The 24,308-nt window shown below is 47.6% G+C and overlaps 1 protein-coding gene and 1 long non-coding RNA gene across 2 annotated transcripts in view; one reads left to right on the forward strand and one right to left on the reverse strand.

Annotated features, from left to right (window-relative positions):
* MALRD1 (MAM and LDL receptor class A domain containing 1) overlaps positions 1 to 24,308 on the forward strand; it is a 1,363,691-nt gene that overhangs the window by 817,626 nt on the left and 521,757 nt on the right. The window lies entirely within an intron of this gene.
* On the reverse strand, positions 3,827 to 5,340 carry LOC134928817 (uncharacterized). The gene is made up of 2 exons (XR_010178032.1): positions 4,506 to 5,340; positions 3,827 to 4,025 (listed from the first exon to the last, which is right to left on the reverse strand). It is a non-coding gene; the product is annotated as an uncharacterized LOC134928817 (long non-coding RNA).

Consider the following 24,308-nt stretch of genomic DNA (forward strand, 5'->3'; position numbering starts at 1 on the left):
CGGTGCTGCCGTGATTTGAGAGAGGCAGGAAGAGCCCAAATGAGAGAGAAAAGAGAGATGCAGTAAAGGAAGGTATGAGAGAAATAGTAAATAAGGAATGTGGGCAAGGAATGAAGATGAAAAGAGTAAGGCACATTACACAGTAAAAGGGTGATCAAGGTACTGTTTGTTAGAGAGAAAAGAAATACTCATTCTGTGTGAGAGAAGAAAAATGAAGGTGAGATACAGTAGAGAAAAGAAAGAAAGATGAAAGAAATGAGAATAAAGTATAAAAACTAATGGGAAAGGTGAGGCTTCAGAGAGCAAAGATAGTAAAGAAAAGGGGGGCACAGGGACTTGTGTGCGTTATGATAAAAAGGGATGGGGGACCCACGTGTGGTGTGCTATAGAGGATGGGGAACTGCACACAGTGTGGTATATAGGGATGGCGATCTGCGTGCAATATGATATAGAGGGACGGGGACCTGCTTGTGATATGATATAGTGTGTACATGCGGTATGATACAGAGGGACGGCTATCTTCTTGCGATATGATATAGCGGGATGGGGACCTGCACACAATGAGATATTGAGGGACGACGACCTACGTGCAACATGATATAGAGCAGGCTTTTATCAACCAGTGTGCCGTGTGCCGCGACCAGTTGAAAGGTGTGCCGCGGAGCCAGAGCAGCTTCCTGTACCTTCAGAGTGAACTGTCGGCCCGGGCTCTTCTTAGAGGATCAGTCGTGCTCTGGCCGTGACCTATGCCTTGAAGACGCGGCAGTGTGATATCACAGGTCACGGCCGCTGCGTCTCACCACCCAGCCAGCCCACCCGCCTGCATACACAGCTTTCCTTGCCCACCCACATGCTCAGTATTCACAGAACTCCACTATGAACCACTCCCGCCACTGAGGGATAGGGAGGAGGACAGCTGAATTGTAGGGGCTAATATTTGTTATTTTATTTCTCCTTTGGGGAACATTAAGATTTCAACAGCATTTATGTGGGGAAAATAAGGATTTATGGGGGGGAACAATGTGAATAATTCATCATGTGGGGAGCAATATGATTTATGTGGAGAGCAATGTGATTGTTTTTTCTGTGTAGGCCAATGTATTTGTGGAATTTTTTTTACTGTGAGGTCCAATGTGTGTTTTTGTTTTTTTTTCTGTGGGGAACGGATGGCGTGCCTTGGGAATATTAAAATATTGTTCGGTGTGCCGCGAGTAAAAAAAGGTTGAAAATCACTGATATAGAGGGACGGGGACCCACGTGCAGTATGATATTGAGGGACGGGGACCCGTACACGCTGTGATATAGAGGGACGGCTACCTGCGTGCAATATGATATTGAGGGATATGGACCTGCGCACGGTGTAAAATAGAGTTACGGGAACCAGCAAACGGTGTAATATACAGGTTTATGGACCTGCTTGCGTGTAATAACGAGAGATGGAGACCTGCGTGTGGTGTAATATAGAGGTATGGGGACAGTGAGGCAGGGATTTGCAGCTGCCAATGAGGCAGGTATGTGCCGCTGCCAGTGAGGCAGGGATGTGCCGCTGTCAGTGAGGCAGGGATGTGCCGCTGTCAGTGAGGCAGGGATGTGCCGCTGTCAGTGAGGCAGGGATGTGCCGCTGTCAGTGAGTCAGGTATGTGCTGCTGTCAGTGAGGCAGGGATGTGCCGCTGTCAGTGAGTCAGGTATGTGCTGCTGTCAGTGAGGCAGGGATGTGCCGCTGTCAGTGAGGCAGGGATGTGCCGCTGTCAGTGAGGCAGGGATGTGCTGCTGTCGGTGAGGCAGGGATGTGCTGCTGTCAGTGAGGCAGAGATGTGCTGCTGTCAGTGAGGCGGGGATGTGCTGCTGTCAGTGAGGCGGGAATGTGCCGTTGTCAGTGAGGCAGGGATGTGCCGCTGTCCGTGAGGCAGAGATATGCTGCTGCCAGTGAGGAGGTAATATCTCTGTGGATCATATTATAATAATAATAATTATTATTATACTATACACTTTGGATTTTGTGTCTCCATAGGTGGTATTACGTGATTATAATTGTGGTAAATACTATTATGAGATTGTTCACCAAATGATGTGCCTGCTACAATGCCAGTTCAGGCTTTTTTATACATTAAAAGAAGCTTTTTTGCACTTTAATATATGTTTTTGTACTTGTTGTTATGTATTCAGTGGGTCCCGTGGCGTCACTTCCGGGATGGCAGAATGAGCATTCTGTCCCCCCATGGGGAAAGGTTTGTTGGTTTTGCCACCCGGAAGTGGAATCGCTACAATCCAGCATGTTTATGAGGTTGTTCAGGTGCAAGTGAGCACACTTCTTTTAATTTTGGGGCTATTTAAGCTATGTTTTTAAAGGGCATAGTATGGCAGACCCTTGAAGAAGGTGGTAGCACACCAAACCAGCTGTTGGGAGAGGATCTGGCTGTGTGCGTCTGCCATAGCCTATGCCTTGATATTGATTCTCAATTTGTATTGCTGATAAGTATACATTGAGAATGACTTGATTTGATGTATTTGCTTGCCCACAAGTAAATGATGTGAATACACTTGGATGCAGAATCTGGAGTGCTGGTCTCTGCTTGCTCATTGGCCATTCTTGGAGCTGAGGAAGTGACCTGTTTGTTCACTCATGACCCTGCACCCAATTATTTATAAGAAACTGGGTGCGGTTTATTCTCTATATCTATGGGTTGGGTATGATATACCAGTGGCCGGGATGCCGGCCATCAGTATACCATCAGCGGCATCTCATGCGCCAGTATGTCGGCAGTGTGGCGAGCGCAAAGAGTCCCTTGCGGGCTCGGTGGCTCACTGCGCTCGCCACACGTTCTATGCCCACTCTGTGGGTGTCGTGGACATCCACAAGTGGGATGGAATAGCCCCTTTTAGCCGGCATTGTCAGCGATCGGGATTTCGGGGTCGGTATCATGACTGCCGGGATCCCGACCACCGGCAAAGTAACTACATCCCATATATTTGTACATATACAGTATATAAATATTCATCTCCCTGTTGTAGTATTTATATAGCAAGCACCACTATGGCATGGTATACAGCATTATGGGCCTGATTCTGTTTCTGACCAGTGGCGATGTTGCATGCGGTAGAGAGATGTTTTCTGTCGGAGTTGAACGACAGATAAATCCTGATGGTGTTCGTACAGAGGTGTAATACAGATTAACACACACAAAGAAGTGCATAGAAAATGTGTTGGTCATTCCTGTTGTGTTACAGGGTGTTGGCTAATCAGATGCAGGTGTAGCGCAGTATTGGAATTTTGCAGGCTTGTTGCTGAAAGTGGCTTGGTGCAGAGACGCTGAATTGCTAGCATTGGAGGCCATACTCAGATGGATGATCTGCACCTAGAAGAAGGTGCAACCGATGGTGACAGCTTTGTAGTGGCAGGCCAAACTGCAGCAAAAGATGCAAAGAAGACTCAGTTCCACCTGAACAGACCCCACCCCCTTTTAAGACCCCACCCCCTTTTAAGACCCCACCTCCATAAAGGCTACTTCCAGAATTTTCCCAGGCTGGTTTTCCATCCCAATCCACCCCTGCCTACACCTCACTCATCAGTGAGCACTCAGGTACACTCACACTGACCCAGGTACACTTATACCTCACTTAGCACTCAGGTACACTCACACTGACCCAGGTACACTTATACCTCACTTAGCACTCAGGTACACTCACACTGACCCAGGTACACTTATACCTCACTTAGCACTCAGGTACACTCACACTGACCCAGGTACACTTACACCTCACTTAGCACTCACTCAGGTACCCAGATAATACCTCTCATTTTACATTTGAAATCATTTTAGTAAACCATTGTTATTTATTTTGTTTTTGTGAAAGGCTGAGACAAAGGAAGACCTCATATCTTACACCTTGTCCTTTTCAAATGGTTGTTAGAAAGTCTGTTTATAGTCCCTTTCACAAATGATGTTCTGCTGTAGACTCCGCATTCTCAGTTCACCACATTAGGAAGAATGGATTCCTGGTGATGTTGCTGTATGATGGCACACTGTGGGTAGAGTAAAAGATACAATGAATATAAGGGTGGTTAAAAGGTGAAGGTAGAAAAGGTGTTACTAACTGACAAACAAGGTAAAAGAAAAAAATGATGGTAATATTACACAGAAGGTAAAACACAGCTAAAATGTGACATGGTGCAGGTAGAAAAAAGGTGGTAGTATTAGAGAAAAGATAATACATATGGAAATTTGTATAATACAGCAGCCTAGTGTGTCCCTATAAGAGCCCTGTACAGCAGTCTCCCAGCTGGTGATATCGCTCTACCTCTACACTCTCCTGTGGGAAATTTACTAAGAATCGATTTGGGTGACATTACAAATCGCCCTTAAGCGCAGATTTTCGCTCATAATCGCTGGAACAAAAGTCACACATTTACTAAATGTCAGCTAGGGCACAGGAGACTGCTATCAGGAGGAGACAGAGGTAAAGGCAGCTGAAGAACAGAATGTCAATAAGAGCAATACCTTACCGTGACAGTCCAGAGAGTTGTCTGGAACTGGAACTCAAGATTGCAGAGGTAACAGCAGAGAGGTGTAGGATATCTCTTTGTATCTCCCAGTAGGTCCAGGAGAGGATCAATGTTGCACAGTGATGTATAATGTGCAGAAGCCTCCACAAACAGCAGCTGGGATCATCTCGCGATGGAGAGCAGGAGGCTAGATGATTGCAGGAGGCCCAAGCAGAGCGGCAGGGAGAAACACAGAGTAGTAAAATTCCAGCCAAAAGATTCCCAAGGTGTCAGAAGGGAATCCAGTGCTCAGGAAAGGTGAAAGTATTCCCGCGCACTTCTGTGACTGGCACATCTCTCCCGCCAGACTATTCACCTGCAGGTTCAGGGGTTTCAGGGTGCCCAGCTTCAATATCGATGTCATTTGAACCCTTGTAAAAAGCAGACTTTGATCTATATCGTCTATAAAGCAGAAAAATGCCCAGAGCTATGCCAGTGAACGCGATAGTGATGATGGCAATCGCTGCACAGACAGTCATCAGAAAATTGGTGTTCTCTGTCTTCAGGTTTTCTTTCAGCTCATCAAAATAGTATTTGATGTCACTTTCTACTGGTGGTCCTTCTGGCAGTGTTTCTGCTATGCTTTCTGATGTTGGATTAAACTCTTCATAATAAATCATCGCTTCTCCATTTTCTTGGGCCAAGTCACTTTCAGTTGTTTGAACTGAAGCTCCTTTGGCACCCGTAACAAATACAATAATCAATAAAATTGACTTGAACGACAGCATCTTGAAGATACGTCTTCTTTCGCCGACAACTACCTTTCAAAAGACTGAAAGTGATACAGTCTATGACATCACCCCTCAGCCACAGCTCCATTATGATGTGTCATTGATGTCATAATGGAAGCCAGGAAGTGGCTGGGACCTTATTAGACACAATTTGTGAAGGGTAACAATTACATTTCCCTGTTGTGTATACAAATAACTGACAAAAATGAAATGATGTTATCACACTGGTGCTCTGACCCAGAGGAGGGAGGTCTCAGTCTGAAGCACTTTCAGTAGATGAACATAATAAACTAAATATCTTTTACATTTGCGAAGTGGTAATAAGCATTTAAGACAAAGTCACTAGTTCACCAGACGGGTTCACTACGATATGCCGGCGGTCGGGCTCCCGGCGACCAGCATACCGGCGCCGGGAGCCCGACCGCCGGCTTACCGACAGTGTGGCAAGCGCAAATGAGCCCCTTACGGGCTCGCTACGCGCGCCACACTATTTTATTCTCCCTCCAGGGGGGTCGTGGACCCCCACGAGGGAGAATAAGTGTCGGTATGCCGGCTGTCGGGATCCCGTCAGTTGGCATACTGAAGACCACCCCACCAGGCAAACCTCATATAAGTATTCATGTTACGTGTTTCAGGTACCTCCCCTTCACCAAACAAAACTGAACAGCACTGAATTGCACATGGTCTCCATTTTATAGGGAAAACCAGCCTAGACAGTCTGATTCTAGGGATGGTAAATATTTAGGTTAGGGGTTTACTGGCCTTTTTATATATATATATATATATATATATATATATATATATAAATGCAAAAGCCCTCACTCGCTGACTGACTCATCACTAATTCTCTTACTTCCTGATATTTTAGGAAGGTGAAATACAATATAGGTATTCTGCAGCTGGGGAATAGGAAAACTATGTAATCAGAATTTTAATAATCCTCCCCTAAGGGGATGAAAAGGAGGTTGACATAATGACGTCATTACTGATACGTGAACTATAACGGCCAAACAGACAATTGGATCAAAATTTGGATTGCACCTCCAATGTGTAGAATTTAATAAACTACAAAAATAATCCTGTCACTTTTTACCGTCTCTGCTACGGGTGCTCCTCGGGTAACGCCAAGAACTATGGATTAATATTTACTTACATTAAGACGTCTCAAATGTATATCTTTATAGATTTACCAAATTTTTAACACTCATTTAAATGTACAAGCATGAAAATCAGAAACTGCTAGTTATTTAGTCATGGGCAAAGTGATTCACTGAACTGAGTTGAGACACATGACTCAGTTCAGTTAAGTGTCTCGAGTCAGTGTCTCGGCACATGAGTCATGACTCATTTGTATTTTAATGTATTGCAGAGACTGCACATGAATCAGTGAGTTGCCAGTGCTGGAGGATCAGTGCTCGACTCATGGAGGGAGTTAGTCAGCTGCAGTGATTGTGCAATGCATCTGGGGGAGGCAGCTGCTTATGCACTGATTGTTAATAATGTATTAACATAGATTCGCCCTGGGCTGCAATTAGAGTACCTTACATTGACAAACAGCACATAATATAGTCTAATAAACTATATATGTGCAAAAATCCCCTGCCATAATATTAATATAAGAGCGGGAGAAGCCCGCCGAAAAAGGGGCGGGGCTATCTCCCTCAGTACACTGGCGCCATTTCCTCTTCACAGCTCCGCTGGAAGACAGCTCTCCAGGCTCTCCCCTGCAGTTTCCAGGCTCAAAGGGTAAAAAAGAGAGGGGGGGGCACTAAATTTAGGCGCAAACTGTATTTGTATAGCTGCTATAGGGAAAATCACTTTGTGTTAGTGTAAATCCCTGACTATATAGCGCTGTGGTGTGTGCTGGCATACTCTCTCTCTGTCTCCACAAAGGACTTTGTGGGGTCCTGTCCTCAGTCAGAGCATTCCCTGTGTGTGTGCGGTGTGTCGGTACGGCTGTGTCGACATGTTTGATGAGGAGGCTTATGTGGAGGCGGAGCAGGTGCCGATAAATGTGATGTCACCCCCTGCGGGGTCGACACCAGAGTTGATAGATATGTGGAAGGTTTTACACGACAGTGTCACCTCCTTACATAAAAGGTTCGATGACATAACAGCTGTGGGACAACCGGCTTCTCAGCCAGTGCCTGCCCAGGCGTCTCAAAGGCCATCAGGGGCTCAAAAACGCCCGCTACCTCAGATGGCAGACACAGATGTCGACACGGAGTCTGACTCCAGTGTCGACGAGGACGAGACTAATGTATATTCCACTAGGGCCATCCGTTCCATGATTACGGCAATGAAAAATGTGTTGCACATTTCTGACATTAACCCAGGTACCACTAAAACGGGTATTATGTTTGGGGAGAAAAAGCAACCAGTGGTTTTTCCCCCATCAGATGAGTTGAATGAAGTGTGTGAAGAAGCATGGGCTTCCCCTGATAAGAAACTAGTGATTTCTAAAATGTTACTGATGGCGTACCCTTTCCCGCCATAGGACAGGTTACGTTGGGAGTAGTGATGAGCGGATTCTGTTTTACTCGGTTTTACTCGGTTCTCAAAACCGAATCTTATTGGCTCACTGATGTCACGTGTTTTGGATAGCCAATAAGATTCGGTTTTGAGAACCGAGTAAAACCGAATCCGCTCATCACTAGTTGGGAGACATCCCCGAGGGTGGATAAAGCGCTCACACGCTTGTCAAAAAAGGTGGCACTGCCGTCTCAGGATACGGCCGCCTTAAAGGAGCCTGTGGATAGAAAGCAGGAGGCTATCCTGAAGTCTGTGTATACACACTCAGGTACTATAATGAGACCTGCTATTGCTTCAGCATGGATGTGCAGTGCTGCAGCAGCGTGGTCTGATTCCCTGTCTGATAACATTGATTCCCTTGACAGGGACACTATATTGCTAACCATAGAGCATATTAAAGACGTAGTCTTATATATGAGAGATGCACAGAGGGAGATTTGCCGGCTGGCATCTAGAATTAATGCAATGTCCATTTCTGCCAGGAGAGTATTGTGGACTGGTGATGCGGATTCTAAAAGGCACATGGAGGTTTTGCCTTACAAGGGTGAGGAATTGTTTGGGGATGGTCTCTCGGACCTCGTTTCCACGGCAACAGCTGGGAAGTCGACATTTTTACCTCAGGTTCCCTCACAGCCTAAGAAAGCACCGTATTATCAGGTACAGTCCTTTCGGCCACAGAAAGGCAAGCGGGTTAAAGGCGCGTCCTTTCTGCCCAGAGGCAGGGGTAGAGGGAAAAAGCTGCTCCATACAGCCAGTTCCCAAGAACAAAAATCCTCCCCTGCTTCCACTAAATCCACCGCATGACGCTGGGGCTCCCCTGGTGGAGCCAGGTGCGGTGGGGGCCTGTCTCCGGAACTTCAGCGACCGGTGGGTTCGCTCACAGGTGGATCCCTGGGTTCTACAAGTGGTATCTCAGGGATACAAGCTGGAATTCGAGACGTCTCCCCCTCGCCGTTACCTCAAATCAGCCTTGCCAGCTACTCCCCAGGACAGGGAGGTAGTGCTGGCGGCAATTCACAAGCTGTACCTCCAGCAGGTGATAATAAAAGTTCCCCTCCTTCAACAGGGACGGGGTTACTATTCCACAATGTTTGTGGTACCGAAACCAGACGGTTCGGTGAGACCCATTCTAAATTTGAAATCCTTGAACACTTATATAAGGAAGTTCAAGTTCAAATTGGAATCGCTCAGGGCGGTTATTGCAAGCCTGGAAGAGGGGGATTACATGGTATCACTGGACATCAAGGATGCTTACCTACATGTCCCCATTTACCCACCTCACCAGGTGTACCTCCGTTTTGTGGTACAGGACTGCCATTACCAATTCCAGGCGTTGCCGTTTGGTCTGTCCACGGCACCGAGGGTATTTACCAAAGTAATGGCCGAAATGATGATACTCCTTCGAAAGAAGGGAGTTATAATTATCCCGTACTTGGACGATCTCCTTATAAAGGCGAGGTCCAGGGAGCAGTTGTTGGTCGGAGTAGCACTATCTCAGGAAGTGCTACTACAGCACGGCTGGATTCTGAATATTCCAAAGTCGCAGCTGATTCCTACGACGCGTCTGCTGTTCCTGGGTATGATTCTGGACACAGAACAGAAGAAGGTGTTTCTCCCGGTGTAGAAGGCCAAGGAGTTGTCATCTCTGGTCAGAGACCTCCTGAAACCAAAACAGGTGTCGGTGCATCACTGCACGCGAGTCCTGGGAAAGATGGTAGCTTCTTACGAGGCAATTCCATTCGGCAGGTTCCATGCAAGGATCTTTCAGTGGGATCTGTTAGACAAGTGGTCCGGATCGCATCGGCTGATCACCCTGTCCCCGAGGGCCAGGGTGTCTCTGCTGTGGTGGCTGCAGAGTGCTCATCTTCTCGAGGGCTGCAGATTCGGCATACAGGACTGGGTCCTGGTGACCACGGATGCAAGCCTCCGAGGTTGGGGTGCAGTCACTCAGGGAAGAAACTTCCAAGGACAATGGTCGAGTCAGGAGGCTTCCCTACACATAAATATTCTGGAACTAAGGGCCATTTACAATGCCCTAAGTCAGGCAAGACCCCTGCTTCAAAACCAGCCGGTGCTGATTCAGTCAGACAACATCACGGCAGTCGCCCATGTAAACCGACAGGGCGGCACAAGAAGCAGGATGGCGATGGCAGAAGCCACAAGGATTCTCAGATGGCCGGAAAATCACGTGATAGCACTGTCAGCAGTGTTCATTCCGGGAGTGGACAACTGGGAAGCAGACTTCCTCAGCAGGCACGACCTCCACCCGGGAGAGTGGGGACTTCATCCAGAAGTCTTCCAGATGCTTGTAAATCGTTGGGAAAGGCCACAGGTGGACATGATGGCATCCCGCCTCAACAAAAAGCTAAAAAGATATTGCGCCAGGTCAAGGGACCCTCAGGCGATAGCTGTGGACGCTCTAGTGACACCGTGGGTGTACCTGTCGGTTTATGTGTTCCCTCCTCTTCCTCTCATACCAAAGGTGCTGAGGATAATAAGAAAGAAAGGAGTAAGAACTATACTCATCGTTCCGGATTGGCCAAGAAGGTCTTGGTACCCGGAACTACAAGAAATGATCTCAGAGGACCCTTGGCCTCTGCCTCTCAGACAGGACTTGCTACAGCAGGGGCCCTGTCTGTTCCAAGACTTACCGCGGCTGCGTTTGACGGCATGGCGGTTGAACGCCGGATCCTGATGGAAAAGGGCATTCCGGTTGAAGTCATTCCTACGCTGATAAAAGCTAGAAAGGATGTGACAGCAAAACATTATCACCGCATATGGCGAAAATATGTTGCTTGGTGTGAGGCTATGAAGGCCCCCACAGAAGAATTTCAGCTGGGTCGATTTCTGCACTTCCTACAGTCAGGAGTGACTATGGGCCTAAAATTGGGATCCATTAAAGTCCAGATTTCGGCCCTGTCTATTTTCTTTCAAAAAGAACTGGCTTCACTGCCTGAAGTTCAGACGTTTGTTAAGGGAGTGCTGCATACTCAGCCCCCTTTTGTGCCCCCAGTGGCACCTTGGGATCTCAACGTTGTGTTGGATTTCCTAAAATCACATTGGTTTGAGCCACTTCAGACCGTGGAATTAAAATATCTCACGTGGAAAGTGGTCATGCTTTTGGCCTTGGCTTCGGCTAGGCGGGTGTCAGAATTGGCGGCTTTGTCCTGTAAAAGCCCCTATCTGATCTTCCATATGGACAGAGCAGAATTGAGGACTCGTCCCCAATTTCTCCCTAAGGTGGTATCAGCGTTTCATTTGAACCAACCTATTGTGGTGCCTGCGGCTACTCGGGACTTGGAGGCTTCCAAGTTGCTGGACGTAGTCCGGGCCCTGAAAATCTATGTTTCCAGGACGGCTAGAGTCAGAAAGACTGACTTGCTGTTTATCCTGCATGCACCCAACAAACTGGGTGCTCCTGCTTCTAAGCAGACTATTGCTCGCTGGATCTGCTCCACGATTCAACTTGCACATTCTGCGGCTGGACTGCCGCATCCTAAATCAGTAAAAGCCCATTTCCTGAGGAAGGTGGGCTCTTCTTGGGCGGCTGCCCGAGGGGTCTCGGCTTTACAACTTTGCCGAGCTGCTACCTGGTCGGGATCAAACACGTTTGCAAAATTCGACAAGTTTGATACCCTGGCCGAGGAGGACCTTGAGTTTGCTCACTCGGTGCTGCAGAGTCATCCGCACTCTCCCGCCCGTTTGGGAGCTTTGGTATAATCCCCATGGTCCTTACGGAGTTCCCAGCATCCACTAGGACGTCAGAGAAAATAAGAATTTACTCACCGGTAATTCTATTTCTCGTAGTCCGTAGTGGATGCTGGGCGCCCGTCCCAAGTGCGGATTGTTTGCAATACTTGTATATAGTTATTGCTTAACTAAAGGGTTATTGTTATGAGCCATCTGTTCAGTGAGGCTCAGTTGTTATTCATACTGTTAACTGGGTATAGTTATCACGAGTTGTACGGTGTGATTGGTGTGGCTGGTATGAGTCTTACCCGGGATTCCAAATCCTTTCCTTGTAGTGTCAGCTCTTCCGGGCACTGTTTCCCTAACTGAGGTCTGGAGGAGGGTCATAGAGGGAGGAGCCAGTGCACACCAGTAGTCCTAATTCTTTCTTAGAGTGCCCAGTCTCCTGCGGAGCCCGTCTATTCCCCATGGTCCTTACGGAGTTCCCAGCATCCACTACGGACTACGAGAAATAGAATTACCGGTGAGTAAATTCTTATTTTTTTTACTTTGCATACTTTGCTAATTGGATGATTTTAGGTTGGCTTTTTTTTAGGTGGGCTTGGATTTATTATATTATCCACTATTTAGCCTGCAGGGAGTTTGCCACCCACAATCACACTGAGCAGGATCAGTGAGCACTGAGCTGAGAGCCCTGTACCACAGGGGCTCCACCTCCTGCAGGCTTATGCTGCCTGAATCAGATTCATCCACTGAGTCTACACAGTGTACAACTGTCTCAACTCACTGGCAGACTCAGGATGAATCATGATTCATGAAATGGATCAGGCACAGCAGCACAGCACTCACTGACTGGTGAGTCGTGACTGCTCCCTCCCCCCTCCCACTGGGTGTCACCTGGTATAGCCTCTGGCCAATCACGGCTAAATACACTCAGCAGAACACACTGACTGAAGGACACACTGAGTTCCCTCCCTCTGGCTGTGAGAAGCTACTGCTGCAGCTGTCTCGACTCCTGATGATTCGAGTCACTGTGTTGAGACAGTGAGTCAGTAGCCATCTCTAATTAATATGGCACAATGCAGAATCTGTGGCTTGAGCAGAGGTAACTGTCACTCATCTGCAATTTTCTGCTACAGATGGAGCCACGCTCATCTGATGCGGCTCCATCGCAGGCGGGCACTCCCGGCGTGACTAGGCGATCCGTCCACCTAGTTACGCCGGGAGTGCACAGAGACGCTCTCCCATTCACTAGAATGGGGCGCGTCTTCATCACGGACGTGCATACGCCACCGGACAAGCCGCTCTCCCATTCTGTACATAAGCACACCCCTCCCCCAAACTTTGCACCTATATAGCTAGCCACCCATCCCCCACCTAGGCACCCCTACACGCACTCTGCAGCCATATAGGCACCTATGCATCCACACAGGCTCCCCTGCACAACCCTCCCACAACTCTGCACCCATATATCCACCCATGCAACCACATAGACACCCCTGCTGACCCTTGCACCCATATATACACCCTCCCCAGCCACCTATGCGCTCACCCAGGGACACCTACACCCAGGGGCGGGTTGGTACGCCGGGACTCCGGGCTACTTCCTGGTTGGCTGTCCCCACACTGGCTGGCACTCACCCCTCCACTGTCTGGCTGCCGTGATCAGAGCTGAGCTCCGATCAGGCAGAGTTTAGAAACGGCACCCTGATCACTGATGCAGCTGCTCTGTGGCTGGCTGGGCTGTGTGCAGCACTTCCTCCTACTGCTAGCCCTGTCCTTTGCATGACATCACAGAGGGGGCGGGGCCAGCTGCGGTGCTGCCGTGATTTGAGAGAGGCAGGAAGAGCCCAAATGAGAGAGAAAAGAGAGATGCAGTAAAGGAAGGTATGAGAGAAATAGTAAATAAGGAATGTGGGCAAGGAATGAAGATGAAAAGAGTAAGGCACATTACACAGTAAAAGGGTGATCAAGGTACTGTTTGTTAGAGAGAAAAGAAATACTCATTCTGTGTGAGAGAAGAGAAATGAAGGTGAGATACAGTAGAGAAAAGAAAGAGAGATGAAAGAAATGAGAATAAAGTATAAAAACTAATGGGAAAGGTGAGGCTTCAGAGAGCAAAGATAGTAAAGAAAAGGGGGGCACAGGGACTTGTGTGCGTTATGATAAAGAGGGCTGGGGGACCCATGTGTGGTGTGCTATAGAGGATGGGGAACTGCACACAGTGTGGTATATAGGGATGACGATCTGCGTGCAATAAGATATAGAGGGACGGGGACCTGTGACGGTGTGATATAGAGGGACAGGGACCTGCTTGTGATATGATATAGTGGGTACGTGCGGTATGATACAGAGGGACGGCTATCTTCTTGCGATATGATATAGCGGGATGGGGACCTGCACACAATGTGATATTGAGGGATGACGACCTACGTGCAATATGATATAGAGCAGGCTTTTTCAACCAGTGTGCCGTGTGCCGCGACCAGTTGAAAGGTGTGCCGCAGAGCCAGAGCAGCTTCCTGCACCTTCAGAGTGAACTGTTGGCCCGGGCTCCTCTTAGAGGATCAGTCGTGCTCTGGCCGTGACCTATGCCTTGAAGACGCGGCAGTGTGATATCACAGGTCACGGACGCTGCGTCTCACCACCCAGCCAGCCCACCCGCCTGCATACACAGCTTTCCTTGCCCACCCACATCCACACCTGCCCGCCCGCCTACTGCTCAGTATTCACAGCACTCCACTATGAACCACTCCCGCCACTGAGGGATAGGGAGGAGGACAGCTGAATTGTAGGGGCTAATATTTGTTATTTTATTTCTCCTTTGGGGAACATTAAGATTTCAACAGGATTTATGTGGGGAGAATAAGGATTTATGGGGGGAACAATGTGAATAATTCATCATGTGGGGAGCAATATGATTTATGTGGAGAGCAATGTGATTGTTTTTTCTGTGTAGGCCAATGTATTTGTGGAATTTTTTTTGCTGTGAGGGCCAATGTGTGGTTTTTGTTTTTTTTCTGTGGGGAATGGATGGCGTGCCTTGGGAATATTAAAATATTGTTCGGTGTGCCGCGAGTAAAAAAAGGTTGAAAATCACTGATATAGAGGGACGGGGAACCACGTGCAGTCTGATATTGAGGGACGGGGACCCATGCACAGTGTGATATTGAGGGATGGGGACCTGCATGCAGTATGATCTTGAGGGACGGGGACCCGTACACGCTGTGATATAGAGGGACGGCTACCTGCGTGCGATATGATATAGAGGGATATGGACCTGCGCACGGTGTAAAATAGAGTTACGGGAACCAGCAAACGGTGTAATATACAGGTTTATGGACCTGCTTGCATGTAATAACGAGAGATGGAGACCTGCGTGTGGTGTAATATAGAGGTATGGGGACCTGCAGGTGGTGTAATATAGAGGGATAGGGACCAGCATGTGGTTTAATATACTATGAATATACAGTATGAGAGAGTGGAAAGAAAAAATATAGGAATGAAGAAGCAAAAAGTAAAAAGAGAAGTGGAGATACTAAAGAATGAAGAGTTAAGAAGTGGGATGTGCTGCTGTCAGTGAGGCAGGGATGTGCTGCTGTCAGTAAGGCAGGGATGTGCTGCTGTCAGTAAGGCAGGGATGTGCTGCTGTCAGTAAGGCAGGGATGTGCTGCTGTCAGTGAGGCAGGGATGTGCTGCTGTCAGTGAGGCAGGGATGTGCCGCTGTCAGTGAGGCAGGGATGTGCCGCTGTCAGTGAGGCAGGGATGTGCCGCTGTCAGTGAGGCAGGGATGTGCCGCTGTCAGTGAGGCAGGGATGTGCCGCTGTCAGTGAGGCAGGGATGTGCCGCTGTCAGTGAGGCAGGTATGTGCCGCTGTCAGTGAGGCAGGGATTTGCCGCTGCCAGTGAGGCAGGTATGTGCCGCTGTCAGTGAGGCGGGTATGTGCCGTTGTCAGTGAGGCGGGGATGTGCCGCTGTCAGTGAGGCGGGGATGTGTTGCTGTCAGTGAGGCGGGGATGTGTTGCTGTCAGTGAGGCAGGTATGTACTGCTGTCAGTGAGGCAGAGATATGCTGCTGCCAGTGAGGAGGTAATATCTCTGTGGATCATATTATTATAATAATAATAATAATTATTATTATTATTATACTATACACTTTGGATTTTGTGTCTCCATAGGTGGTATTACGTGATTATAATTGTGGTAAATACTATTATGAGATTGTTCACCAAATGATGTGCCTGCTACAATGCCAGTTCAGGCTTTTTTATACTTTAAAAGAAGCTTTTTTGCACTTTAATATATGTTTTTGTACTTGTTGTTATGTATTCAGTGGGTCCCGTGGCGTCACTTCCGGGATGGCAGAATGAGCATTCTGTCCCCCCATGGGGAAAGGTTTGTAGGTTTTGCCACCCGGAAGTGGAATCGCTACAATCCAGCATGTTTATGAGGTTGTTCAGGTGCAAGTGAGCACACTTCTTTAATTTTGGGGCTATTTAAGCTATGTTTTTAAAGGGCATAGTATGGCAGACCCTTGAAGAAGGTGGTAGCACACCAAACCAGCTGTTGGGAGAGGATCTGGCTGTGTGCGTCTGCCATAGCCTATGCCTTGATATTGATTCTCAATTTGTATTGCTGATAAGTATACATTGAGAATGACTTGATTTGATGTATTTGCTTGCCCACAAGTAAATGATGTGAATACACTTGGATGCAGAATCTGGAGTGCTGGTCTCTGCTTGCTCATTGGCCATTCTTGGAGCTGAGGAAGTGACCTGTTTGTTCACTCATGACCCTGCACCCAATTATTTATAAGATACTGGGTGCGGTTTATTCTCTATATCTATGGGTTGGGTATGATATACCAGTGGCCGGGATGCCGGCCATCAGTATACCATCAGCGGCATCTCATGCGCCAGTATGTCGGCAGTGTGGCGAGCGCAAAGAGTCCCTTGCGGGCTCGGTGGCTCACTGCGCTCGCCACACGTTCTATGCTTACTCTGTGGGTGTCGTGGACATCCACAAGTGGGATGGAATAGCCCCTTTTAGCCGGCATTGTCAGCGATCGGGATTTCGGGGTCGGTATCATGACTGCCGGGATCCCGACCACCGGCAAAGTAACTACATCCCATATATTTGTACATATACAGTATATAAATATTCATGTCCCTGTTGTAGTATTTATATAGCAAGCACCACTATGGCATGGTAAACAGCATTATGGGCCTGATTCTGTTTCTGACCAGTGGCGATGTTGCATGCGGTAGAGAGATGTTTTCTGTCGGAGTTGAACGACAGATAAATCCTGATGGTGTTCGTACAGAGGTGTAATACAGATTGACACACAAAGAAGTGCATAGAAAATGTGTTGGTCATTCCTGTTGTGTTACAGGGTGTTGGCTAATCAGATGCAGGTGTAGCGCAGTATGGGAATTTTGCAGGCTTGTTGCTGAAAGTGGCTTGGTGCAGAGACGCTGAATTGCTAGCATTGGAGGCCATACTCGGATGATCTGCACCTAGAAGAAGGTGCAACCGGTGGTGACAGCTTTGTAGTGGCAGACCCAACTGCAGCAAAAGATGCAAAGAAGACTCAGTTCCACCTGAACAGACCCCACCCCCTTTTAAGACCCCACCCCCTTTTAAGACCCCACCTCCATAAAGGCTGCTTCCAGAATTTTCCCAGGCTGGTTTTCCATCCCAATCCAACCCTGCCTACACCTCACTCATCAGTGAGCACTCAGGTACACTCACACTGACCCAGGTACACTTATACCTCACTTAGCACTCAGGTACACTCACACTGACCCAGGTACATTATACCTCACTTAGCACTCAGGTACACTCACACTGACCCAGGTACACTTATACCTCACTTAGCACTCAGGTACACTCACACTGACCCAGGTACACTTACACCTCACTTAGCACTCAGTTACACTCACACTGACCCAGGTACACTTATACCTCACTTAGCACTCAGTTACACTCACACTGACCCAGGTACACTTACACCTCACTTAGCATTCACTCAGGTACCCAGATAATACCTCTCATTTTACATTTGAAATCATTTTAGTAAACCATTGTTATTTATTTTGTTTTTGTGAAAGGCTGAGACAAAGGAAGACCTCATATCTTACACCTTGTCCTATTCAAATGGTTGTTAGAAAGTCTGTTTATAGTCCCTTTCACAAATGATGTTCTGCTGTAGACTCCGCATTCTCAGTTCACCACATTAGGAAGAATGGATTCTTGGTGATGTTGCTGTATGATGGCACACTGTGGGTAGAGTAAAAGATACAATGAATATAAGGGTGGTTAAAAGGTGAAGGTAGAAAAGGTGTTACTAACTGACAAACAAGGTAAAAGAAAAAAATTATGGTAATATTACACAGAAGGTAAAACACAGCTAAAATGTGACATGGTGCAGGTAGAAAAAAGGTGGTAGTATTAGAGAAAAGATAATACATCTGGAAATTTGTATAATACAGCAGCCTAGTGTGTCCCTATAAGAGCCCTGTACAGCAGTCTCCCAGCTGGTGATATCGCTCTACCTCTACACTATCCTGTGGGAAATTTACTAAGAATCGATTTGGGTGACATTACAAATCGCCCTTAAGCGCAGATTTTCGCTCATAATCGCTGGAACAAAAGTCACACATTTACTAAATGTCAGCTAGGGCACAGGAGACTGCTATCAGGAGGAGACAGAGGTAAAGGCAGCTGAAGAACAGAATGTCAATAAGAGCAATACCTTACCGTGACAGTCCAGAGAGTTGTCTGGAACTGGAACTCAAGATTGCAGAGGTAACAGCAGAGAAGTGTAGGATATCTCTTTGTATCTCCCAGTAGGTCCAGGAGAGGATCAATGTTGCACAGGGATGTATAATGTGCAGTAGCCTCCACAAACAGCAGCTGGGATCACCCAGCGATGGAGAGCAGGAGGCTAGATGACTGCAGGAGGCCCAAGCAGAGTGGCAGGGAGAAAAACAGAGTAGTGAAATGCCAGCCTAAAGATTCCCAAGGTGTCAGAAGGGAATCCAGTGCTCAGGAAAGGTGAAAGTATTCCCGCGCACTTCTGTGACTGGCACATCTCTCCCGCCAGACTATTCACCTGCAGGTTCAGGGGTTTCAGGGTGCCCAGCTTCAATATCGATGTCATTTGAACCCTTGTAAAAAGCAGACTTTGATCTATATCGTCTATAAAGCAGAAAAATGCCCAGAGCTATGCCAGTGAACGCGATAGTGATGATGGCAATCGCTGCACAGACAGTCATCAGAAAATTGGTGTTCTCTGTCTTCAGGTTTTCTTTCAGCTCATCGAAATAGTATTTGATGTCACTTTCTGCTGGTGGTCCTTCGGGCAGTGTTTCTGCTATGCTTTCTGATGTTGGATTAAACTCTTCATAATAAATCATCGCTTCTCCATTTTCTTGGGCCAAGTCACTTTCAGTTGTTTGAACTGAAGCTCCTTTGGCACCCGTAACAAATACAATAATCAATAAAATTGACTTGAACGACAGCATCTTGAAGATACGTCTTCTTTCGCCGACAACTACCTTTCAAAAGACTGAAAGTGATACAGTCTATGACATCACCCCTCAGCCACAGCTCCATTATGATGTGTCATGTGATGTCATAATGGAAGCCAGTAAGTGGCTGGGACCTTATTAGACACAATTTGTGCAGGGTAACAATTACATTTCCCTGTTGTGTATACAAATAACTGACAAAAATGAAATGATGTTATCACACCTGGTGCTCTGACCCAGAGGAGGGAGGTCTCAGTCTGAAGCACTTTCAGTAGATGAACATAATAAACTAAATATCTTTTACATTTGCCAAGTGGTAATAAGCATTTAAGACAAAGTCACTAGTTCAGCAGACAAACCTCATTTCTCTATCGTCCTAAGTGGATGCTGGGGTTCCTGAAAGGACCATGGGGAATAGCGGCTCCGCAGGAGACAGGGCACAAAAAAGTAAAGCTTTTACCAGATCAGGTGGTGTGCACTGGCTCCTCCCCCTATGACCCTCCTCCAGACTCCAGTTAGATTTTGTGCCCGAACGAGAAGGGTGCAATCTAGGTGGCTCTCCTAAAGAGCTGCTTAGAGAAAGTTTAGCTTAGGTTTTTTACTTTACAGTGAGTCCTGCTGGCAACAGGATCACTGCAACGAGGGACTTAGGGGAGAAGTAGTGAACTCACCTGCGTGCAGAGTGGATTTGCTGCTTGGCTACTGGACACTAGCTCCAGAGGGACGATCACAGGTACAGCCTGGATGGTCACCGGAGCCGCGCCGCCGGCCCCCTTGCAGACGCTGAAGAGAGAAGAGGTCCAAAATCGGCGGCTGAAGACTCCTGAGTCTTCATAAAGGTAGCGCACAGCACTGCAGCTGTGCGCCATTTTCCTCTCAGCACACTTCACACAACAGTCACTGAGGGTGCAGAGCGCTGGGGGGGGCGCTCTGAGAGGCAAATAAAAACCTTATTAGAGGCAAAAAATACCTCACATATAGCCCACAGAGGCTATATGGAGATATTTAACCCCTGCCTAACTTCAAAAATAGCGGGAGACGAGCCCGCCGTAAAAGGGGCGGGGCCTATCTCCTCAGCACACAGCGCCATTTTCTCTCACAGAAAAGCTGGAGAGAAGGCTCCCAGGCTCTCCCCTGCACTGCACTACAGAAACAGGGTTAAAACAGAGAGGGGGGGCACTGATTTTGGCGATATTGTATATATATAAAAGATGCTATAAGGGAGAAACACTTATATAAGGTTGTCCCTATATAATTATAGCGTTTTTGGTGTGTGCTGGCAGACTCTCCCTCTGTCTCCCCAAAGGGCTAGTGGGTCCTGTCCTCTGTCAGAGCATTCCCGGTGTGTGTGCTGTGTGTCGGCACGTGTGTGTCGACATGTATGAGGACGATGTTGGTGAGGAGGCGGAGAAATTGCCTGTAATGGTGATGTCACTCTCTAGGGAGTCGACACCGGAATGGATGGCTTATTTAGAGAATTACGTGAGAATGTCAACACGCTGCAAGGTCGGTTGACGACATGAGACGGCCGACAATCTATTAGGACCGGTCCAGGCGTCTCAGAAACACCGTCAGGGGTTTTAAAAACGCCCATTTACCTCAGTCGGTCGACACAGACACAGACACGGACACTGAATACAGTGTCGACGGTGAATAAACAAACGTATTTCTCATTAGGGCCACACGTTAAGGGCAATGAAGGAGGTGTTACGTGTTTCTGATACTACAAGTACCACAAGAAAGGGTATTATGTGGGAGTGGAAAAAACTACCTGTAGTTTTTCCTGAATCAGATAAAAAAAAAATGAAGTGTGTGATGATGCGTAGGGTTACCCCGATAGCAAATATTGGCGTTATACCCTTTCCCGCCAGAAATTAGGGTACGTTGGGAAACACCCCTTAGGGTGATAAGGCGCTCACACGCTTATCAAGTGGCGTTACCGTCTCCAGATACGGCCGCCCTCAAGGAGCCAGCTGATAGGAAGCTGGAAAAATATCCTAAAAAGTATATACACACATACGGTGGTTATACTGCGACCAGCGATCGCCATCAGCCTGGAGATGCAGTGCTGGGTTGGCTTGGTCGGATTCCCTGACTGAAAATATTTTATTCATGTAGAGCATTTAATAGGATGCATTCTATATATATGTATGTGAGATGCACAGAGGGATATTTGCTCTCTGGCATCAAGATAAGTGCGTTGTCCATATCTCCCAGAAGATGTCAGGGACACGACAGTGGTCAGGTGATACAGATCCCATACGGCAGATGGAAGTATTGCTGTATAAAGGGAAGGAGTTATTTGGGGGTCGGTCCATCGGACCTGGGGACCACAGCAACAGCTGGGAAATCCAACCTTTTTTACCCCAAGTTACATCTCAGCTAAAAAAGACACCGTCTTTTCAGCCTCAATCTTTCCTTTCCCATGAGGGCATGCAGGCAAAAGGCCAGTCATATCTGCCCAGACATAGAGGTAAGGGAAGTAGACTGCAGCAGGCAGCCCTTTCCCAGGAAAAGAAGCCCTCCACCGCGTCTGCCAAGTCCTCAGCATGACGCTGGGGCCGTGCAAGCGGACTCAAGGTGGGGGGGTAGTCTCAAGAGTCTCAGGGCGCAGTGGGATCACTCGCAAGTTGACCCCTAGATCGTACGAGTATTATCCCAGGGGTAAAGATTGGAGAGTCGAGACATCTTCTCCTCGCAGGTTCCTGAAGTCTGCTTTACCAACGGCTCCCTCCGACAGGGAGGCAGCATTGGAAACAATTCACAAGCTGTATATCCAGCAGGTGATAATCAAAGTACCCCTCCTACGACAAGGAAAAGGGTATTATTTTTCCACACTATATTGTGGTACTGAAGCCAGACGGCTTGGTGACACATAGTCTAAATCTAAAATGTTTTGAACACTTACATAAAAGGTTCAAATCGAGATAAAGTCACTCAGAGCAGTGATAGCGAACCGGAAAAAAGGGGACTATATGGTGTCCCTGGACATCAAGGATTACCTCCATGTCCAAATTTTGTCCTTCTCATCAAGGGTACCTCTGGTTCGTGGTACAGAACTGTCAATATCAGTTTCAGACGATGCCGTTTGAATTATCCACGGCACCCCGGGCCTTTTTACCAAGGTAATGGCCGAAAAGATGTTTCTTCAAAGAAAAAAGGCATCTAAATTATCCCTTACTTGCACGACCTAAAAAGGGCAAGTTCCAGAGAACAGTTGGAGGTCGGAAGAGCACTATCTAAAGTAGTTCTTCGACGGCACGACTGGATTCTAAATATTCCAAGAATCGCAGCTGTTTTCCGACGATACGTCTGCTGTTCCTAGGGATGATTCTGGACACGGTTCAGAAAAAGGTTTTTCTTCCCGAGGAAAAAGCCAAGGAGTTATCCGACCTGTCAGGAACCTCCTAAAACCAGGAAAGGTGTCTGTACATCAATGCACAAGAGTCCTGGGAAAAATGGTGGCTTTTTACGAAGCAATTCCATTCGGCAGATTCCATGCAAGAATTTTCCAAAGGGATCTGTTGGACAAATGGTCAGGGTCGCATCCTCAGATGCACCTGCGAATAACCCTGTCGCCAAGGACAAGGGTATATCTTCTGTGGTGGTTGCAAAAGGCTCATCTATTGGAGGGCCGCAGATTCGGCATACAGGATTTGATCCTGGTGACCACGGACGCCAGCCTGAGAGGTTGGGGAGCAGTCACACAAGGAAGAAACTTCCAGGGGGTATGGACGAACCTGGAAAAGTCTCTTCACATAAACATTCTGGTACTAAGAGCAATCTAAAATGCTCTAAGCCAGGCGGAACCACTCCTGCAAGGAAAACCGGTGTTGATTCAGTCGGACAACATCACGGCGGTCGCCCATGTAAACAGACAGGGCGGCACAAGAAGCAGGAGTGCAATGGCAGAAGCTGCCAAGATTCTTCGCTGGGCGGAGAATCACGTAATAGCACTGTCAGCAGTGTTCTTCCCGGGCGTGGACAACTGGGAAGCAGACTTCCTCAGCAGACACGATATTCACCCGGGAGAGGGGGGTCTTCATCCAGAAGTCTTCCACATGCTAATAAACTGTTGGGAAAGACCAATGGTAGACATGATGGCGTCTCGCCTCAACAAGAAACTGGACAAGTATTGCGCCAGGTCAAGAGATCCACAGGCAATAGCTGTGGACGCACTGGTAACACCTTGGGTGTACAAATCAGTATATGTGTTTCCTCCTCTGCCTCTCATACCAAAGGTATTGAAGATTATACGGTGAGGAGGAGTAAGAACAATACTAGTGGCTCCGGATTGGCCAAGAAGGACTTGGTACCCGGAACTTCAAGAGTTGGTCACGGACGACCCGTGCCCTCTACTTCTGAGAAGGGACCTGCTACAACAGGGTCCCTGTCTCTTTCAAGACTTACCGCGGCTGCGTTTGACGGCATGGCGGTTGAACGCCAGATCCTAAAAGGGAAAGGCATTCCAGAAGAAGTCATTCCTACCTTGATTAAGGCAAGGAAGGAAGTCACCGCGAAACATTATCACCGCATTTGGCGAAAATATGTCGCGTGGTGCGAGGATCGGAGTGTTCCGACGGAGGAATTTCAACTGGGTCGTTTCCTACATTTCCTACAATCAGGATTGTCTATGGGTCTCAAATTGAGATCTATTAAGGTTCAAATTTCGGCCCTGTCAATATTCTTCCAAAAAGAATTGGCCTCAGTTCCTGAGGTACAGACTTTTGTTAAAGGAGTACTGCATATACAGCCTCCTGTGGTGCCTCCGGTGGCACCGTGGGATCTAAATGTAGTTTTAGATTTCCTCAAATCCCATTGGTTTGAACCATTGAAAAAGGTGGATTTTAAATATCTCACATGGAAAGTGACTATGTTACTGGCCCTGGCTTCCGCCAGGAGAGTATCTAAATTGGCGGCTTTATCTTATAAAAGCCCTTATCTAATCTTCCATTCGGATAGGGCAGAACTGAGGACTCGTCCGCATTTTCTCCCTAAGGTGGTATCAGCGTTTCACCTGAACCAACCTATTGTGGTGCCTGCGGCCACTGGCGACTTGGAGGACTCCAAGTTGTTGGACGTTGTCAGAGCCTTAAAAATATACATTTCAAGGACGGCTGAAGTCAGAAAATCTGACTCGCTGTTGATACTATATGCACCCAACAAGTTGGGTGCCCCTGCTTCTAAGCAGACGATTGCTCGTTGGATTTGTAACACAATTCAACTTGCTCATTCTGTGGCAGGCCTGCCACAGCCTAAATCTGTTAAGGCCCATTCCACA

The sequence above is a fragment of the Pseudophryne corroboree genome, chromosome 5 (genome assembly GCF_028390025.1).
Source record: "Pseudophryne corroboree isolate aPseCor3 chromosome 5, aPseCor3.hap2, whole genome shotgun sequence".
Taxonomy (NCBI): Eukaryota; Metazoa; Chordata; class Amphibia; order Anura; family Myobatrachidae; genus Pseudophryne; species Pseudophryne corroboree.